This window comes from Talpa occidentalis, unplaced genomic scaffold (assembly GCF_014898055.3).
Source record: "Talpa occidentalis isolate TD23 unplaced genomic scaffold, MPIMG_talOcc4v2.1 talOcc4.4, whole genome shotgun sequence".
In the NCBI taxonomy this organism is placed as follows: domain Eukaryota; kingdom Metazoa; phylum Chordata; class Mammalia; order Eulipotyphla; family Talpidae; genus Talpa; species Talpa occidentalis.
The window spans coordinates 29,234,342-29,255,036 of NW_023604295.1; the positions used below are offsets into that span (position 1 = coordinate 29,234,342).

At 40.0% G+C, this 20,695-nt stretch overlaps 1 long non-coding RNA gene across 2 annotated transcripts in view; it reads left to right on the plus strand.

Moving 5' to 3' along the window:
• LOC119257324 (uncharacterized) overlaps positions 1-20,121 on the plus strand; it is a 33,236-nt gene extending 13,115 nt beyond the window's left edge. For both annotated transcript variants that reach the window (XR_005128004.2, XR_008553818.1), the window contains exons 3-4: positions 11,086-11,292; positions 13,648-20,121. This is a non-coding gene — a long non-coding RNA (uncharacterized LOC119257324). The remainder of the gene's footprint in view (positions 1-11,085; positions 11,293-13,647) is intronic.
• Positions 20,122-20,695: the final 574 nt, after the last annotated feature.

Consider the following 20,695-nt stretch of genomic DNA (forward strand, 5'->3'; position numbering starts at 1 on the left):
AATCTGGCGTGTCTGAAAACCACCTCTCAACGTTAAAGTAACCTTTGTTTTCCTGTAAGACTTGCATTACCAAATATAAGCTAACTGTGAAAAATACAAAAGAAGTTGGCACAGTTAAAGGTGTTTGATTGCAAGGAATCTACACAAGGGAAATAGTGGGTACAGAAAACTTAGCAGGACCACTTATCTTTGGATTGGGAACATCTTTCCAATTGAATTTGAAGGGAATCCTGCCTTCCAAAGGGTTCCTTCTCAGAACTTGTATATGGCAGACTGGCTTTCTACCTGATACTTTCATTATTCTAGGATTTAATCACCACTAACCTTGATTATTGATTTCTGTACAGGAAAGATACAAAATTAGTTAATCTTGGGAACAAAGATGAGTCTATCTGTATGCTCTGTTGAGTGATAAAACTAAATGACTGTGAAATACAAAGCAGGGAAAATTGGTCTAGGATTGGTTTGTTTCTTTAACACTTATGTGAGTGACTGTGGATTAAAATATGGGTAACAAATGAAAAAAAACCTAACACTGATTATTTTGGACAATATACATGCTTCTCTTCGCATGATTGCCAATCATTAAGTTAAATTGTGGTATACATTTGGTTGTGTGCTGAAAGATCCACAAATAAGGGACCCTAAAGCCCCCTTTCTTGTAAGCCAGGCTCGGGGAGCTGGGGGTTTTTATGTATACAAAAGGTAATGACAAACTTCAAGCAACATAAAATGCATTGCTCAGAGATTGTTTCAAAGGGGAAGTGCTATAGAAAATATGAGGTGCAAGAGAACAAGAGACGATGGGCTGTAATTATCCAGATCCAGGTATTTTCCCACAAGAGAAATACAGGGAAGAAGATGAAGAGACCACCACCACAATGTATGTATTTGCTAGCATATCACTAAAGATTTCAAAATAAAGACAGAACACTCTAGTGCCATCGCACTCATAGTCATGTGCTAAGCTTATCTATTGAGTGCCTGTCTTCTTTAGATCACAGCACTCTTTCACCTACCTGCAAGATGCCTAAGAAATCAGCTATATTGTTGTTATCATTATCATCACATTATAATTAATATGAAGAAGTTGGGCCACAGAGATTAACACACCTGAAGAGCCAGAAATCACCTCTACTGCTCCTTGTTAGCATTTTACATAGGCTTTATCACAATGTGCAAGTTTTCTTACTGTTTTTTTTTTTTTTTAGGTATTATTTATTTATTTATATAGCACTGGGTACAGTCAGAAGCACGGGAGGGTGAGAGAATTCACCAGATTCAGAGCGGGGAACAGAACAGGCAGACTGACGAAATATACTGCTGAGGGGAGCAGCAGGCATGGCAGGAAAGGTCTGCGCATCATGTGGGACCCTTGCCTGTGGCCAGGGATCGAAGCAGTGCTGCAGAGCCTGCGGGCAGCTTCGCAGCCCAGTGCTCAACCGCTGCACCACCAGGGGAGGCCCAAGTTTTCTTACTTTTTTAAACTTGTTATATTATCAAAATTAGTAATAATTTTTGATACTGTAAAATTTTTCACTGATATAATTCACTTTGCTTCACAATTATTGCTGAACTTTATAGACATTTTCAAATTTTGGAGACTTTTTTATGTAAGACTTTCTTCTCTCCATATTTAGGCTATTAGGGCTCATTCCTAGAAATGAAATGTAATGAATATGAAGGTTGTTTGGAAAACTTAAGTTTCAGATTTTCAAGTCAAGAATGAGAGTCCTCATATAGCTGGCCAAAAGGCAAATTTTAAAATGTTCATCATCACTTACTGTCAGTGAAATTCAAATCAAAACCACAATGTGAGATCACTACAGACCTGTGAGAATAGTCCATATCAAAGAGATCAAAAATAGCAAGTGTTGGCCAGGATGTGAAGTAAAGGGAATGCTCTTACACTGCTGGTGGGAATGCCAGCTGGTCCAGCCCCTATGGAAAATAATAAGAAGGTTTCTCAAAAGATTAGAAATGGATCTTCTATTTGACCCAGCAATTCCACACAGCAACATCTACCCAAAGAATACAAAGACACTTAATTTGAAGGGAAAGGTGTTTAATGTTGCACTAGCACAATAGCCAAGCTGTGGAAACAACCTAAGTGCCCAAATGTAGATGTGCGCATCAGGAAGATGTGGTATATATACATCTTGGAATACTACTCTGCTATCAAAAAGATAGACTTGCTGTTTGTAGCAACATAGACGGAGCTGGAGGGAATTATGTTAAGCAAAATAAGTCAGAAGGAGAAAGACAAATACTGGTTGGTGTCACTTATATGTGGAATACAGGGAAACCAAGCCGAGGATCAGATAAAGCCAAAATAACAACAAACCCAGGAAAGCTGATTATAAAACTGAGGCTTCCTTGGTGGGGGGAGGGGAAGGGTAAAAACAAGTGTGATGGGAGCACAATGGACTGTACTGGTGAATTGTGGATATTTTCAATGGTGAGTGTGGTGTGGTAATGACACCTGAAAGGAGAAATCCTGTACTTCCAAAACACAAATAACAGTGTACACAAATGTAACCTAAATAAAAAAAGAAAGAAAAAAAAAAGAGAGTCCTCAATTGAGCACATTCCTGTCATTACTGAAAGAACCATTAAAGAAGCAAAACCAAAAAATGCCAAAAGCAAAAATTGTAGAATTATGGGCAACAATTAACTGTCTATTTTAATATGCTCTTCCTCAATAATTTAGTAGTTTTTAAAAAAACATTTATTAAATATCTATTGGTCTTGGGATATATTGGTGGGCACAATAAGTATGATAATATGCTTGCTTACTAATTCCATTCAAAGATTTTTATTAGAAAGATCGTTATGGCAGTATGTGGAAGGAAGACTGATTGGTTAAAGGGAAAAAAGAAGAGGAAGCAAAATGATATATTCAGCAAACTGGCCGTTTAAAAAATGATGAGCTGCACAGAATATATAGCATTACAAACTCCATGAGTTATCTATATCTTCGGTACCAGTGGAATTTCCTTATAATTAAGATGTTATCAAAAGTCTCCATCCCAGGAAGTAAAATTTGAGAATTTTGTGGGTAAAGTGAAAGATTTTTCAGAGCTCAACTTTGTATTCATTTCTCTTCCAAACTCAGTATTGTGGCTACTGGGTTGTCATGCTGAATAGCTTTGAATTTAGGCAGCATTTTCAAGGAGGAGATGTGGTTGTGGTGAGAGATGTGAAAATTTGAGTTTTGAAGGCATAAGAATAAAACTCAGAAAGCTGTCTCATGGCTTCCCAGAGTGGCAGGAGAGATGATTATCTAGTCTCCCATTTCTGGTTACAGTGTAAGTAAGCATCATGTAGCCAGACAGTTTGTTCTAGAGTGTGACTGTCACAGTTAAGGGCTGCTTGAAAGCATTCATAAGGTCACACGTCGATTATTGTCATCCTAGAGAGTAGACTGTGATGAAACCAATTATGGTTTATATTTCCATTATTTGAGACAAAAAATACCTTGCAAAACAGAAGCTTTGTTTATTCTGATGTCATGTGTGCTGGTTATTTAGCTCAGTCCCTGATACAAAGTAAGTGCTCAATAAATATTTGCTACTTCTGTTATTTATAACTATTTTATTATTAAATTTACTGGAGTGAGATTTTTTTTCTTTCATATTCCAAAGGCACCTAGAAGTGAAAGAGATAAAGGAATAGCATCACACATGAAAGAGCAGGCAGGATCAAGGGGAGGAGCTATTTTTAGGACAGGGCTGCTGTTCTAAAGTGCAGAGGAAGGAGCGAGAAGAATAAAGAGGCTGATGAGGAGGGCAGAGGGCAGATCAACGGTTAACTGTGTGGAGTTGCAGGAGCAAATGAAAGGTCCTGGACAGGAAGAGCAGTTCAGTGGAAAAACTAAAGAAATGTTAGTAAGTCGGGGCTCTGAAATCCCTAAGGAATTTAGCTGCCTCAGGCTAAACCCTGTTCTGTTTCTAAAGCCTTAAGGTACTGAAGGCCTTGCTCACTGCTGCAAGCCCTGGTGTGTGGGGATTTGCAAATGAGACCGAACAGCTCTGTTTCTGTAGAGAAATTAAAGGCTGAAGTGTACTTGCGGATGATGGGTTGATGAACCATTATTTTGTTTTCTTTAGGGCAAGATTAACAATACAATGTTGAGATTCACTTTGTCAACAGTACTGAGGGGCCACACTGTTATACACAAGAACAGAAAGTGCCACGGTTTGGATTTGGGTCTGCACAAGGTGACAAGTGAACTCACTCACTGCTGAGAATTTCTGCAGGAGAGAGAGGATGTTTTCTGTTTTGCCTCACTGGAGGAGAGAGGAAGTATAACCTAGGTTCGTGAGCACACAGATTGTTTGGGGGTCTCGAAAGACATTTACCCAGTGAAGGAGGTCTCCACATGCAAAGTTGTGTTGCAGTCGACCCAGAGCCAGGGACCAGTCACTGGGCTCATGGTTTAGAATGGCTGGGATCAGACTTAGGTCATGGCCAGCCTCCTGCCTGGCCTGAGACAGGACCCTTTACCTTGCTGCACTTTCATTTCCATGTCTGTAAAGTGAGGGGACAGGCTAAGGAGCCCAGAGTGCTAAGTTGTGTCCTAAATACACCTGCAGTGTCTGGGCCCTGAGGATCTGTGGCTCCACAGAAAGGTTGGCTGAAATTGGAGGAACAATAATCTTTTTCACATGCATTTTTCTCTGACCCAGGATGAAGCAAATGTTTAACCCTTACTTAGCTCCATGTTATAGCTCTCAGTAGATCGTTTTTTTTTTTTTTGCAAGATGGTCGAGAAATTTATTTGGAAAATCAATATGCTAGTGTTAAGTGTTAGAATCCAGATTGTAGAATCCCGCTGTTAGGCTTCTCCACTTTGTGTTGTGTGGGGCTATCTGGAGGATATATTATTGAGATTTCTGGTCCTTGACACCAGGGAATAGAAGCAATAATTTGTCTCAGAAATAGGTGTTCTCCATCTTCTTTAATTTTATTGAGGAAAGGATTCCCAGGTCAGACCATGTTAGTCTGTGTGTCTGTTGTGTAATTTAGTAACTTGAATTATCTCTTATAAAGAAAATGATGCAAATTAAGAAAATATCTGTACCCACGGGGAAACAGAAGTTCTGAGATTTTTTTCCATGTTTGTGTTTAAGGAATACCATTCATAAAACTAATTCATAACTTTTTCCTAAGTTCTGTATGTCACAAATAAAATGTCAGATGTACTTTTTAAAAAATTTATTTTCTTAAATGAGGTTTTTTTAAAATTTATATTACTGTATTTTGGGAGTAGAGGGTCCCCCCTCCTTCACATATTGTCACCGTAGTGCATGTCCAACAGAGCTCCCACCGTCCACCTCCCTAGTCCATCATTTTCCTTCCCCACCCTGCTCCAACCCTCCCCCTACCCCTCTGGATTCCTTAGTTCTATAATCACCTCGCAAGTGTTAGTTTTCAAGTTTGATTTTATCTCACTCTGACTTCTCCATATCCCACTCATAAGAGACACCATCTGGCATTTGTCTTTTTCCTTCTGACTTACTTTGCTTAGTATAATCCCTTCCAGCTTCATTCATATTCCTGTGAATGGTATACTTTTTTTTTTTAAATTGCTGAATAGTATTCCATGTGTATGAATACCACATCTTCTTGATCCATCTCTCTGGGGCCATTTAGGTTGTTTCCATACCTTAGCTATTGTAAATTGTTCTGCATTGTATATGGGAGTGCAAGTTTCCCTTAAAATTAGTGTTTTTGTGTTCTTTGGGCAGATTGATACATAAGGATGGGATTACTGGATCATATGGAAGATGTATTTTTAACCTTTTGAGGAACTCCATACTGTTTTCCATAAGGGTTGAATCAGTCTACATTACCACCAACAATGCAATAAGTTTCATTTTTCTCCACATCCTTGACAGCATTTTTTGTTTCTGGTGGTTTATTTTTATTTATTTATTTATTTATTTTGGCATGAGCCGCTCTCACAGGAGTGAGGTGGTATCTCATTGTGATTTTGATTTGCCTTTCCATTATGATAAGTGATGAAGAATATTTTTCACGTGCTTGTTGGCTGTTTGTTTTTTCTTTGCAGATGTACTTTTATTTATGAGCAATTTCAGCTTTGAGGGCCAGAAAAAAAAGTCAGTTATAGTTTAACACACTTTTCATTAATTTTATTAGTAGTTTCAGATTTCTTGCATCACAACTTCATGTAATTTTTTTAAGGATATTGTTAATGAGCTTTTCCTCACCATGCACACATTTATCTGTTTTGGCTATAAGCTATTCAAGAACAGGGGAATTTTGAATAAGTAGTAGATTTATATGATCAAAAAGGTACAAAAGAGAATATGCCAGCTAGCCATTTCCTCTTCCCATTGGCAACCAAATATAATTATTTTATTGTGTCTCCACCCAGAGTTTTTTTAATAGATTTATTTTTATTTATTTATGCATACAAGAGCTGGGGTCTAAGCCAGATGTGCAGGGATTTACCAGAGACAGGGTGGGGACCAGAATAGGTAGATTACTGAAAGTACGCTGCTGAGGGGAGCAGTTGGCAAGACAGGAGAGGTCTGCTGTGCCATGTGGGGTAGTTAGCTCACTGGCTGGCAGGGGATCGAACTCATGTCACAGTGACTGACGACAGCTTGATAGCGCTGAGGCAACCCCTTGTGACACCAGGAGGCTCCCGGGGTTGTTTTTTAATATATGCACAAATAAAGACATGTTTCCCCTTCCTCTGCTTCCAATATCTTTAGTGGGAAATGTATTTTCTACTTAGTGCTATATGTTGAAGAATTTTTACATAGTATATAATGAGTTTGCCCAGTCTTTTTAAATAACTACATATTATTCCATTTTATGGATAAACCACACTTTATTTATATATAACTAAGCTGATAAAATATTAGGTTTTTAATCTTACACTCACATAAATAACCTTGTATGTAACTTTTTCCAGGAGTGTGTATAAAATTCCCAGTAGCAGAATTTTTGGGTCAAGTAAGGAAAGGATTGGACAGTTTGCAGAAATGAATGTGAAATGATGCTTCACTCCACTCATAAGAAGTGGAATATAAAGTACACTAAGGCAAATTTTCACCTAAAGCATCAGATTGGCAAATGTAAAAGTTTGACAACCTGAGAAATAACTCACTGCCAATTGGTACAACTTCTGTAGGAGATATTAGTACCTATCAAAATTTTACATGTGTATGCCTTTTGATATAGCAGTGTCACTGTATCCCACATATATATTCTCAAATGTGTGAGATGATTCATGTAAAAGATTATTCACTGAGCCATTGTTTACAGCAGCAAAGTTTTCAGAACAGTTTGAAAGTCCATGAATAAGATTGTTTAAATAATATTAATCAATTTAATCATTAATGAAATACTAACAGCTGTAATCAAGAATGAGGGAGTACTTTGTTCATATGTATATGATTTTCAAGATTTCTTGTTTTTTTTTTTTTTAACAAGTGAAATCTTTTTTTTTTTTAAATATTTATTTATTTATACAAGCACTGGGTACAGTCAGAAGCGCGGGAGGGTGAGAGAATTCACCAGAGCGGGGAGCAGAGCAGGCAGAAGGACCGAAGTACACTGCTGAGGGGAGCAGCGGGCGGCAGGAGAGGTCTGCACGCCATGTGGGACCCTCCTCCGGTGGTCGGGGAGCAGCCCGGGATCAGCCAGGGATCGAACCGGCGCTGCAGAGGCTGTGGGCAGCTTCTCAACCCAGCGCTCAACCGCTGCGCCACCGGGGAGGCCCCAAGATTTCTTGTTTAATGAAATAGAGCAAACTGCAGAAAATTAAGTCCAGTGGGCTACTATTTGTGTTAAAAAATAAAAAATGACTAGATACTTTCAATTTTATGTATATGTATACTTATAAAATAGTAATTTGATTACTGAGAGAGGGTAATTGGAAATTGAACTTTGGAGATAAGAGAGAAACTTTGTATCATTTTTATGTTTGATTTTGAATTATATTAATTCATTATTCAATCTTATAAAAATATACAAATATTGTGCCCTGCTTTCTAATATAGCCATTGAATGCAATGTGAAAAAAATGTACTTTAGAATATTGATCAATGCAATTATTTAATCATGTTCCTTTTAACATCCATCAGTACTTGAGTAAGCTTGATACCCCAGGGGTATGTTACAGGTTTATCCTATAGCTCCCTACATCTCTGCTGTCCATAATTAGTTACTGCTAAATATGCAGCTGCCCCAGTCTGTGATGGTTGTGGTGGCATGAGAAGTTTTGGAAGAGACAGAACTGAGTTTGACTTTTTTCTATGTTACTCATTGGCTCGATTAACTTGGTTGAATTGCCTAACCTCTCTTAACCCTGGTTTCTTGATCTATAAAATAGAATAACTCTTGCTGTTGCATTATGAAGTTGACCTTGGCTTCCCTGATGTGCCGTAGGATTCCAACTAACTAAGGATCAAAATCATCAACAGTAACAACTTTACCAAGGTCCACAGTGATATTGTGTCCCAGGTGGCCTCTGTCAATCATGGTCAAGCTGGCCAAATTTGCCTCTGCACTTTGTTTTACAAGCTCACTCAGAAGTGATATGGGGTCACTGCTTTCTGGCCCCTGTTATCTCCCTGGAGTCATTGCTCTCCATTCCAGGTCAGTCAGTCCTCCTTCTCAGATACCTTTGACTTAGGCTAAGAATGAACCTCCTTACCTCTTTCATGTCCAAAGTTTCTGGTGGCTTTTTGGACAGTGTTAGCCATGGTGGTTGAGAAAAGAGGTTATTCCTATAACATTGGAGTAAAAGGATGGGTCTTTGGTCCCTGGAGCTCCAGACACCAAAGACCTATAGACAATGACTATCTAGTGGGATTTGTGCCTGTTGCATAGCGATGGGCTGTTCTTTTCTCTCATCTCTTCCTCCAACTTACCTGGGTGAATTTCATACCCATTAGGCTATTTCTTGGTGTGATTTGAAATCAGCCATACATAAAATGTATCTGTGTTGCCAACCATTTACTTAAGCAACTACTAGTTCCAGCTGCCAAGTGACATCAAAGACTCTGAGTGGTTGTTTTATAGTCAGTCTAAGAAATGATGAGGTTTGGGTGTTCGTGTCATTTAATGGGAGAAATATTCATATATATGGTTAATAATTTAGTTGCCATGGAAAGGCAGAATGATTTTTAAAAAACTTTCTCTTTAAAGTCAAAGATTAATCAGTTGCAAGGCAGAGGGAAAACAGAAGGAGGGGAAAAAAAACCCAACCCAGACTGTGGTAGGCTAGATTTCCCCCAGATATTATTGCTGCTTCTGTCTCCACAGCCGAACATAACAGCTGGTGAGCAGGGAGAAACTGGAGAAAGATCTTTTTTGCCTTTAATCCAGTATGCTGTTTTCCTGTGCCCGTTTTACTGTAATTCTCAGCGGCCACGGGACAAAAGCTGTTGACTGATACATGCAATTACCTCCTCTACTATTGCTCTCAACTGTCGGCCCTGACTGACAAAAGTGGATGAGGTTTAGTTAAGGTCTGGGAAAACACTTTTAATAAAAGCCATTCCCGTCTCTATGATCACTTCCCTCCCTCAGACCTTTTCATCTGTTTTCTGGAAAGATAAGGCCTGGTGATGGAAAGTTAAAAAGTGGTGCTGAACTTGGACGTTAGAGACGCCACCATTTACCTGACAATATTTCTCTACTGTGTGTGTGTGTGTGTGTGTGTGTGTGTGTGTGTGTGTGTGTGTGTAAGCAATTTACATATGAAGTGAAGAAAATCAGTTTGGGTCTTTGGATTGGGTTTTCCCAGAAAGAATCAGAGGCTGTTTTAGAAAGTTAAACCATACCCTTATTAGTTTCAGTGTGCAACTGGGCTTTTGTAGGCAAAAAAAAAAAAAAAAAACCTGGAGGAGAGATTTCCCTTAGGGTCCTGCCATGAATTGCTGGACTCGGTTGCCCTAATTCCTATTGGAGGCTGAACACACCAAAACTGTGCTAGTGAACTGTGGATGGAAACCTCCTTCCCACTGTTGTAGTTATATACACTCACAAAGCACATAAATCAGAAGAAGGCAGTTAACATCCTTGTGGGGAGCCCTGGGTGTTTCTAGTGAGAGGCTCACACCTCCACACTCTCATGCCTATTCTTGGTTCAGAAGAATTCAGAGTTCACACAGATTGAGATAAGATCACATAAGTAAGGACCATGCCCTATTTACAACTGTGGTTTTGAAAACAAAAATGGAAACTATGGGAAGATGCCCTTATAAAAACCAAAAATGGTGTTGATTGGACCACGGCCCTGTCTTTGAAAGACCTCCTGGTTGTTCTGAATGCGAACTGCTGGCCACGGTGCAGATTGAAGCCAATTCCTCAGGAAGTCGGGGCAGCACTTGGCAGCAAGTACTCACTGGTTTCTTTGACTGCTGGAGTGTGTGGAGGCAGCTTGGGGCTGAGAGGTTGCAGTTTTTTCGCATGCCTGGAAGGGAGCTAATTTAGGTGCAGCGGAAGTCAGCTCTCTTATCAACAGAGTAAGGTAGCTTTGTCCTATCACTGTTCCCTTGTGTTGGCACTCAGTTTTCATAGTACAATTTGTAATGTGATAAGGTGAACACATTATTAATAGTAACAGTAGGTAGCAAGGTTATTCCAACTCAGTTTTAATAAACAACAAAGGGCCACGCTGCTGATAAAGTGTAATTATCTAGAATTTTAGAACCAATACACATCCTATTATCCTATTCCTTTCATACTAAAAAGTCTTCCCTTAGAGGGGACCTCCCTGCCAGTGCAGGGGTTAAAGTCTCAGCGCTATCAAGTGATCACCAGCCACTGCAGCATAAGTTTGATCCCTGGCACCATAGACTTCTTCTGTCTTGTCTGCTGCTCCCCTCAGCAATAAATTTCAGTCATTCTGCCAGTTCTGCTCCCCACAATGTCTCTGGTGAATCTTTTCACCCCCCGCACTTCTGGCCTACACCCCTGTTCTTGTATGCATAAATAAAACAAATATACAAAGTCTTCCTTTAGAGATAAAACTGTTTCCATCTCCACTTCCCTTGATATGGAGACTATACACCAAGTTAATACCTCATTTACTTTCCACAGGGGTCTCAGAGAATGTCAGCTGGGGTCAGAAGGGAACAGGAAAGTGACTCAGCAGACGTTTATTGCACTCCCCTTATGTGCCAAGAAATACATGGAATTCTGGGAGTGTGTAACACAGGAGAAAAGGCTCAATGCCAAGGAGCCCCACCTAAGAGGAGATTTGAAATCTCAGCCTGAGATGGGAAAATGCTGGAAGCTTTGAGGGAGGTGAGTGCCATGAGTTCTTGGAAGAAGAGGAGGAGATGTTCAAGCATGGCTAGGTCAGGGATGACTTTCTGGAAGAAAAAGCCCCAGCTGAATTATGTAAGATGTACATCTCTATTTTTCTACTTAGAAAATGGAAGAAGTGGTAATTGAGTAATACTGTAAGGGGAGAAGTGTAGTGGGGGGTGTGTGTGAGAGAGACAGAGAGACAGAGACAGGGACAGGGTGTGTCCCTATTCAGGATCTCAAAAGAGGACTCAGGGAATGTCAACTAGGCTTTTCAGTTTAATAAAAAACTAATATTTAGTCCTTTATACATTTGAGATATAACTGGCTGTCGAGAAAGAGAGACAGAGGCAAAGTGGTGGCCACTGGAGGAAGTTAAAATGGCTTCTGCAATGGGGACTGGCATCTCTACTCTGGGAACATCTATCCCTACTACTCTGTTGTAGTTTATCTTCCCGCCATTCAGCATTACTCGCAAGGAAGGTTGGACTTCTTAATTAAGCAACTCCTTCCTTGGTATGATTTGCAGGTACACTAAGTCCACTGCTCTCTGTGCAAGAAAAAAAAAAACAAAAACAAATAATGAGATGCAGCTCCTCCTCTGGGGCACTAAATGTCCCAGAAGTTCAGACAGGCCCATAAATAATGACATTCTGGAGAGATTCCATAAAATCAGAAATAGGTCACTGCCGGGGCAGAGCCGAAGGAGGAGAATAACCTGATTTCAACCTGAATGGTAAGAGAGGTACCTGCTTTCCCTATTGTGCCAACAGTTAGTGATTACATTGTATTTGTCCATACCAGTCTGACTCTAAGGACCCTGGATACAGCAACATGTCATTGTCATACAACACTATATGGGGAAACAGTGGCAGAGACGTGCCCAAAGTCACATAGTCATAGTTTTAGCCAGAGCCTGGACTGTCTGGCTTCCAAGTCCCAGATACACACCATTTGTCACCTGCCCTCTATCCTGGACTTTCCTTGGGGGAAGGCAACTGCTTGAGCCCACTGTCTGGCCTGACTTCAGGAGAAACTTCTACAGAGGCACACTGGGGCCTAGGACTTTTTTTTTTTGCCTATGTAATCTGATCCACACACCCTCACACATGCAATCTCTCTCTCTCTCTCTCTTAAACACACACACACACACACACACACACACACACACACACACACACAAACACATACATCTTTCCCTAATTGTGTGGGTCCCAAATCTGTCTTTGCATTAAAATCACCCCGAACTCTAAATAAAATACAAATGCTGAAACCCATTCCAAATAATTGCTAGAGGAGATCCTGAGCATGTAAATTTTCCTATTAAAAAAAATTTAATAACATGTATGGCCAAAGTAAAAATTCAGACAGTATAATGAAATCTCCACCTACTTTCAGTCCTTCTTCCCAAATTCAAATGCTCCTAATAGTTCCTTGTGATCTGTTTCCATGCAGAAAACAATATATGCACATACCCATCTGGGTTTTTTTCCCCCCTCTGTCAATGATTATGAATAGTCAGGTGAGAATCTCTGACCCAGCTCTGCTCTGTCCACCACTGAGATGCATCTCTGTGGGACAGGAAGGCAGGGGGAGGATGTCTTGGCAAGCAAAGGGCTCTCTTAGCAGACAGCAGATGGGAGAGCCAAAAGAGAGAGCCTAGAGAACCTGCTCAGTGCAGCAGATGCTTCAGAGTGAAAAGAGAGGACAATTCCTCTAAACTCTGTAAGTGCATAAGAGCTAAGAAATAGTAGTGGCAAGAAGTAGTCAGAATTGAGTGGGGGTCAATAGGGAAATGCTTCCAGAGGGCACTTGAGAAGTCTCAAAAATGAGAGGAAAGGGTATTCTGGGAAGAAAGAAGGACATGGGATGTGAATACTCATCCACCTACTTATTTCAGATATTTTTTTCTCTCCAGTCCTTTGGGAGACAGTAAATGTAATCATTAGAATGTGCACTTTGGTGTTGGCTGCCTGGAAGACAGGGGTTGAAGATATAGCAGGTGTGGTAACTGTTTTATAGGAGGCACAGGGGTGAGAAGAGTGAAGAAGACACATCCTCACCTTCAATCTCTGAGAAGACAGTCATCTGGAAATTCAAGTGCAGTGTGATGAATCTTTTTCTACTGGTAGCCACGTGCAAGGGTGGAGTGGGGATAGAAACTCCCGGATTTCTTTTAAGAACCAAAGCAGGACTTTATATTCAGGGTCTCAAAATAAGTCATGAGTTTTGGGTCACAGCTTCTGGAAGGGATACAAACTGATTTGTCGCAGACAAAATTTTGGGACATCTGAGGTTTATTTGACTTTGGCAAGTCCCTGACTATAGTTTTGTGGCCTGCTTGCTTTCCAGATTCTCCATGCAGAAACCAGTGGTGCTCCTGCAATACCTGTTCCATAGTCCTGCCTCTTGGAAATGCAGGTTAAATCTGAGTTAGAAACCAGACTTATTGAGTTTTATTGCTCTCAGGAATTTTACAATTAGTCTTCTATCTTCCTATTATAGTTACATTTTCTGAAGACATGTATCCGGAAAGGATCATTATGTATTCAATGTTTTTGAAAAAATGGGTCAGAAAGAAATGTTCATGTTGTATCCCAGAATAACCCAGTTGGGTTCCAGAAATGTTTTGCTAAATGGTCATTTCTGCAATTACAAAGTACTGGAATTCTTTTTGAGTTGGAAAGACTTTTGACAGCCACCATTTTTCTATTTCTTTTCCTTTTAAAATTCCTACTGTGTGCCAGCTGTGATTGTTGGTACTGTATTTTTGTATCGACACATTTTTCTCTTGCCTTCGTTTTACTGATGAGAGAAGTGAAGACATCCAAAAAATCTGTATTTTTCCTAAGGTTTTGTAATTCTGAGAAATGATCAGCTGGTATTTGAAATTGGAAAACTCCATGTGAAAGTCAAGCCTCTCATTTTCAGATGAGTCTATTGAAGTTCCAACTGAAGTCACTGGTCTCATTTATTGCAGATTTTGTAGTGCAGGGCTTCTGAATTTGTGACCAGTGTGCTTACTGTGACGAGAGAATCACCCCTTAGGACAGCCACTGCCTTTGGTTTCTGTCCTTTCCAATGCAGCCTGCCTATAATCACCCTAAAACATTCTTTCATCCTAACTCTTACCACTTCCCTCCATACACAAAACTTGTGGTTTCCCAAACTATACGTGATGGGCTCAAACTCTGTCCTGATCGCTAACATGTCTGCCATGGAGCCCCAAATTCAGATATTTTTTCTTGAGTTCTTTGGGCATGTAAGAACACTGTTCTCCAGTTCAATTCCAAGATGGAAGAAATGCTAAAGTAGTCCCATGCATGAACAAAATAGGCGCGTTCCTATCTCTATCTTTATTTACCATATTCTGCTTGTTGGTATGCCACCTTCCTTTTAGAGCTATAGTCCAAATGCTGCCCCTCTTTTAAAGCCATTACCTCATTTGTGACTCTTGTGAGTTTCCATGGTTGTAGGGTCTGTTGCTCTTGCTGAGGGATAAGGGATAAACAGGCTGAACTAGACCCACAGACAGAAGCTTGGAGAAGGGTATAGTGATGGATGTCCCCAAGGCTAATAATCAACAGTCACAGGGTGGTAGCATATTGAGCATGTGCTGTGCCTTGGCACAGAGCAATGTTGTCATATCCTTAAATCCTCACAGCAAGTCATCAGGTTACTGCAGCTGGGATTCTGGCCCAGTTATGTCTGAAGCCTGTGCCCTCTCTTGCTATTTTGTCAATTCTCAAGATAATTGATTATGGGGCAGGAAAAGAATGAGCAACCCTCTAAATGGAAGATTAAAGAGATGAAACAAACTTGGGGTCATAGACTGGAACAATGCAGTAAGGAACGCTGGAACTGGAAGAAATGAAGGGCAAAACTACAAAGGAGCACTCTTGTCTGTGGCCTTCAGTCACTGGAGACTTTTACAAAAGGAGGCAACTTAGGACTTGCAGTGTTTACTCACTCATGCATCCTGCTTTATATTTTAAGGCTCTGGGTTCCCGGGTTTCCTAAAGGCAGTGACTATGTCTCCATCTTTGTGAAGTAGAGACACATCTTACCAAGTGGCACAGCAGAGGTGCAAAGGGACAAGCACCTGGGTCTGCCTAGGAATGTGAGGAGGCTTCCCAGAGAGCTGAAGGGTCCTGGTAGAGCAGGGGACCAAAGTGGGGGATACCTGAGGCAGAGAGAGCCAGACACACATTGAGGGAGGAAAGTAGGATTAATTGGAGCACTGTTCAGGGATGTGCCTACATTGTGGGAGGAGAGAAGGCAGGGAAGGCAGCTTGAGGCTGGGCATAAATGGAAAGACCAATCCCCCACCTCAAATGCCTCACCCATCCCAGACCACTCCCAACCCCTTACAATTTCACCGGTTGCCTTGTTTCTGAGGCTTGGACACTCCTTGCTCATCTAGGGGATTCTACTCATCTTTCAAGACATTTTAGACATGTGTCCTGTGAGGTCTGCATTGGTTCCCTCAAACAGAAATCACTGTCTCTGAAGTGTCTGTTCTACACCTCTGTTCTAGCACTAGTCACACTGTTTTGTCTTCCCTACTATCGTGAGAGCTTCTTGCAGGGGGAGAAATTTTGTCTTCATTTTGCGCTCTCACTGCCACATAGTAGGTACTCGGCACATCTTGATGATGGAATGACTGATCCAGCATTCATGTGTCTTTCAGGCAGAGTGCGAGCTGTCAGTGGGGACCAACCGATCTCTCTGGGGAGAGGGGAGGGGCATCTCGCTATTTGCTCTGTGAAGGCTGATGGGGGCTGCAAGGTTGAGGCAGGCCAGCCTCCTGCTCATCTGACTCTCTGCAACCTCTGCTACCCGCCCACCAGGCAATGTGATTTCTCTGCATTTTTCCCCTTTGTCACTTTGTTTTCTTTCCTACAAGGAGTGTAGCAACCCCTCAGGAGTTTGATTATATTGCAAGATGAACAAGATATTCGAATTATGCTATTTAAATGAGTCATCCCAACTCTAGTGTAATTGTTCACCCCCTGTCACACTCAACGTGATCTACATTTCCAAAGGAGTATTCTGGCCTGAATAGGGAATTGCTGAAATTGTTGGGTTCCAGTTCTCAGTGGCTTATCATTTGCATCACAGAGTATGCCTTTTGTTTCATATCTGGGCAGATGTGGACTTTTAAATGGTCACTCACTAGAGCTACCAGAACAAGCTGCATGTACTTATTGAGAGAAGTTTACTGATTTTCTGGAAGTTGTACGTGCGTGGTATGCATGGAGGAGCAGAGAGGAGCAGCACAATGCAGGATAGTGCAGAAGAAGATGTCTGACTTTGGTTAAGCAATTATTGAACAAGCACAGTGTGACCAGTGCTAGAAAACTCAGGCTGAGCAAATTCAGGATTTGGATTTGTGGTCTGAAACCTTCTTGCTTCACATTTTCGTTTTGAGAGTTTCGGTTACTCTGAGAACCAAGTCACCAGTGTTCTTCTCAGCCCTGTTATGCCTTAGAATTTCTTCCATTTTCTAACTGAACTGAAGGACAGGATTCTTACAGTGTCCAAATAGAGTAGGGCCTATTTGCCTTTATTGCTAATTTCTTTTAATGAAGAGAACATGATTGAGTGTCAGGTTGTCAAATATAACAAACTCCAAAGCAGCTCTCAAAGTCTATAAAAATCTCAGATAGGAACTGGTATTATGTGGTCTCAGGCATTTTGATTAGTCAAACTCCATGTGCTTGAGTCTATGGGGCAAGTTCCCAAAGATAAAAAGGAATTAAACTTTAAAAATTAGGGGTGAGCAGATTTCCTAAAGGTGAAGTCAGTATTACATTTATTCAGCAGATATTGATTGTGTGCTGATGTATCAAGCATATGCTCAGGGGCTGGTGGTCCTTGATCGAGAAGTTCACAGTCTAGTGTGGTTGACAGGCATGCAAATGGCTACTACATAATGGAGGTGTGTCAGAAATGCTGTGGGAAAATAGGCCACCAGAGTCGGCCCAAGGAGATTGGGGAAAGCTTTAAAAAGAATGAGGTGCTTTTGTTGGAACTTGAAGGATGAGTAGTGGTGTCTACCGGGGTGGACAATTGGAGGAGGATATGGTAGGCAGAAGGTAGGGTGGGCAGGGTCTCATGTCAGTGACTGAGATGAGGCAGTTAAAGCATACATAAAGGGATTTGTGAGCTAAAGTGTGTTAGTTTTGCACTATAGAAGTATTAGTATGTGTTTAACTGCAATGAGCAGAAATCCCCAACCCTACTGACATAAAAACTAAAGAAAAAATTTTTGCATATTTATATATATATATATACACACACACACACCCAGAGGCAGGGCAGTTCCAAGACAACTGAATTCAGTGGCTTAACTCTATCATTAAGGACTGAGGCACTTTCCATTTTTCTGCTCTGCCATCCTTTGTGTGCTGGTTTATCTTCAGATTTACTCTTCTGGTTGCAACATGACTAAACAAGAAGAGGGGTTTATTTATTTATTTCTTCTCTTCAGGGTCTAGAAGGGTCTTTTTAATCAGTGAGGAAAAACTTTCTTAAGAAATACCCCACCAGACTCATCCTATTGCCTCAGTGGGCAATGTTGCATCACATGCCCAATCCTAAACCATTCACTGGCAAGGGGAATGCAACCACCATGACTGGCGCAGACCAATCTTGATTCATCCTTTGATGGTACAGGACCATTCCTCTGAAGCACATGGCCAAGTAAAGGATACTAGAACAAAATTAGGCTTCCGATAGAAAGTAGGGAAAAGGAGACTAATGGTTGCTGAGTTGGTAACCATTAGCACTTGCAACAGTAGATGAAGAGAAGCTATAGTACACAATTGAGTAGGAGTTGACATGACCTGCTTTTCTTATTGAAAGGATATCACCCTGTCATTAGTGTAGTTTGGTTTTATAGATAGAAAGGTTGAGAACAAATGGAATAATCTCACAAGAATTCACATAACTGAGAAACATACCTATATATCTATCTATATCTATAATCTATATATATGGATCTAGTGCTAAAATATTATCTGAGTCATGCTTTCTACCTTAAAGGTGGGGAGTGGAGTTTAAGGAATGGGGAGGTAAATGGTGCAGAACAAAGACTTCCCATTTTGGACTTGTCAACAAGTCCCTTATGGTACTGGGGCAAGCATGAGATCTCTTTAAAGTCCATATGATAATATAGCCCATTCACAAGGGCCATTTTAATCTTAGAATCCTAGCATGTTTGAACTAGAAGTGACCTTTAAGTCATTTAGTTCAAGAACTTTATTTTACAAATGAACTTCATTTACAAATGAAAACAAGCAAAGTGACTTGTTAAATTCCTATGTCTGGCATATGGCTGCAAATTTTCTCAACTCTAAGCCCAGAGCTCTTTGTAAAGCGTTCTCAGGGCCATTTTTCTGATGGAGGCTTAAGTGTGTGTTCAAGAGGGCTAGAGAGGCCGTGCTGGCCTTCTTCCTATGCTTCTCTTATCCTTGGCAATCATATCATGGTTGATTTTTTTTTTTTAATGAGGTTTTGGTTTCTAGGAAAATGCAAACTATATAAGTAGATATATAGTTAGTTTCATTCGGATCTTAGTGTGAATGTGTCCTTCTGGTTTTTGCCTTTGAAACATTTTTAATTTTTAAATGGGGACTAGGCATGAGACCTTTGTGCACTGGGCAATGGGGGAGAGGAAAGGAAGCCCTAGGAAGAAGTGCTAAGACGTGGAGTGGGAGATTTGAGGTTCACTACTTTGTTGTGGGCTTTTCCTGTGCCACCAAACCAAATAAAACACAAGATAAGAGTCTTAGTGAGTGAGACATTAATAAAGGGTAATTGCTGTGCTAGTGTGAGGCGGAAGCTCAGGTCCTTTCTCCTGGGTGCTCCAATGCCCATCAATGATCCATCATCACACTGTCTCCACACCTTCCTTTGGCTGCCAGTGTATGTGCCCACATCCCCTAGAACATGCACAAATCTTGGCTAAGACTTTTCTCCAAAAACATCTGTAAATTCACTCACGTAGACAGATGAGTGCTTGGAACAACAAGAAGCAAAAAAGAAAAAAGAAAGCAAAACTGTAAAAATGATTTCAAAATCAAGATCTTACTGACAAAAGTGCTGTGTGCAAATTATCAAGCCTGATTAAAGACTGACCAACTTTGCTTTTGAAAATATTTTTAAACTATATTAGTTTATTTTTTCTGCTAGCATGCCAAATATAGAACTTTTAGATAGCAGGTGGGATTTCGATAAAATCTTTATAAACCAAGGCGTTCTTGAATATAGTGTAAAAAAGTATTCCATTTCTGTAAAGCAGTGAAAAGATGGGGAAAAATTCTATACACATTTGTTAATGCCTGTGTGAGATTATTTAAGCCTAGAGAAACATATGGAAGGATTAATATAAAAGATTTAATATGGGTTAAGTTGTTATAGGCAATGTTGATGTGGGTAGAAGAGAAGGGTTGAGGTAAAAGCAGAAAGGGGGCCTGAAAAGGGCATGGATGTCATGACATTTATATAAATTTACATATATATGTATATAAACAATTGCATAATATTATAAAAGTGATCTGGTAAATGAGTAAACAGAATGACTAATTCCCATGTACACCTAAATTATAATTCACTTCAGATGTTTGGTTGGATTGCATGATCATTAAGGAGTCATCAAACTTGAAATTTTGTAGTTCTAAATTAAAGGTGATAAAATGTGGATGGGAATGCTGTTCTATTTTAATTTACATTTTGTTCTACTTTCATTGACTTGTTATATAGTTTTTTAATCTCCGTTCATTTTTGCTATCTTCCTATCAGTAAATTCTGAATTATAATAAATATGTGTTACATATCATTATATACTTTATTTTTAAATTATGTAAGTTCTATAATGTAAATTTCATTCATCTTAACAAAATCCTGCTATATTTCTATGATGCTGGAATTCAAAAGAACAAAGAACTAATGAAGAAAACGCTGAACAAATTGGTATCTGGTATCTTTTTCTTTTCCATTTTTCATTGCCAACATTTATTCTCTCTTTGCACACCTCCATTTCACAGTTAGCAACTAGCACAAGAAAAAAAATTGAGACAAAAATAGACCATCAGAAATGTAAAGTGACATATTCAGTATTATTTAATAATCATTACCAATTAGAAAGAGGTCACTAGTGGTAACCAGGGTCATATATTAAAGAATTTAACCCTTCCCTATCAATGACATAACCTTTCTTCTATCTTTGTGTTCCTATACATTTATTTATTTAAGATAGTATCGAGACAATACTGTATGTGATTCGAAGACATAGAATCACACCTCAGCCCTTTACTCGATTCCATTTCTATTCCCCCTTCTTCCACCACATCTTGTAGGCTCAATTTCAGCATCAGATATCTAAGGGTTTTTGTCA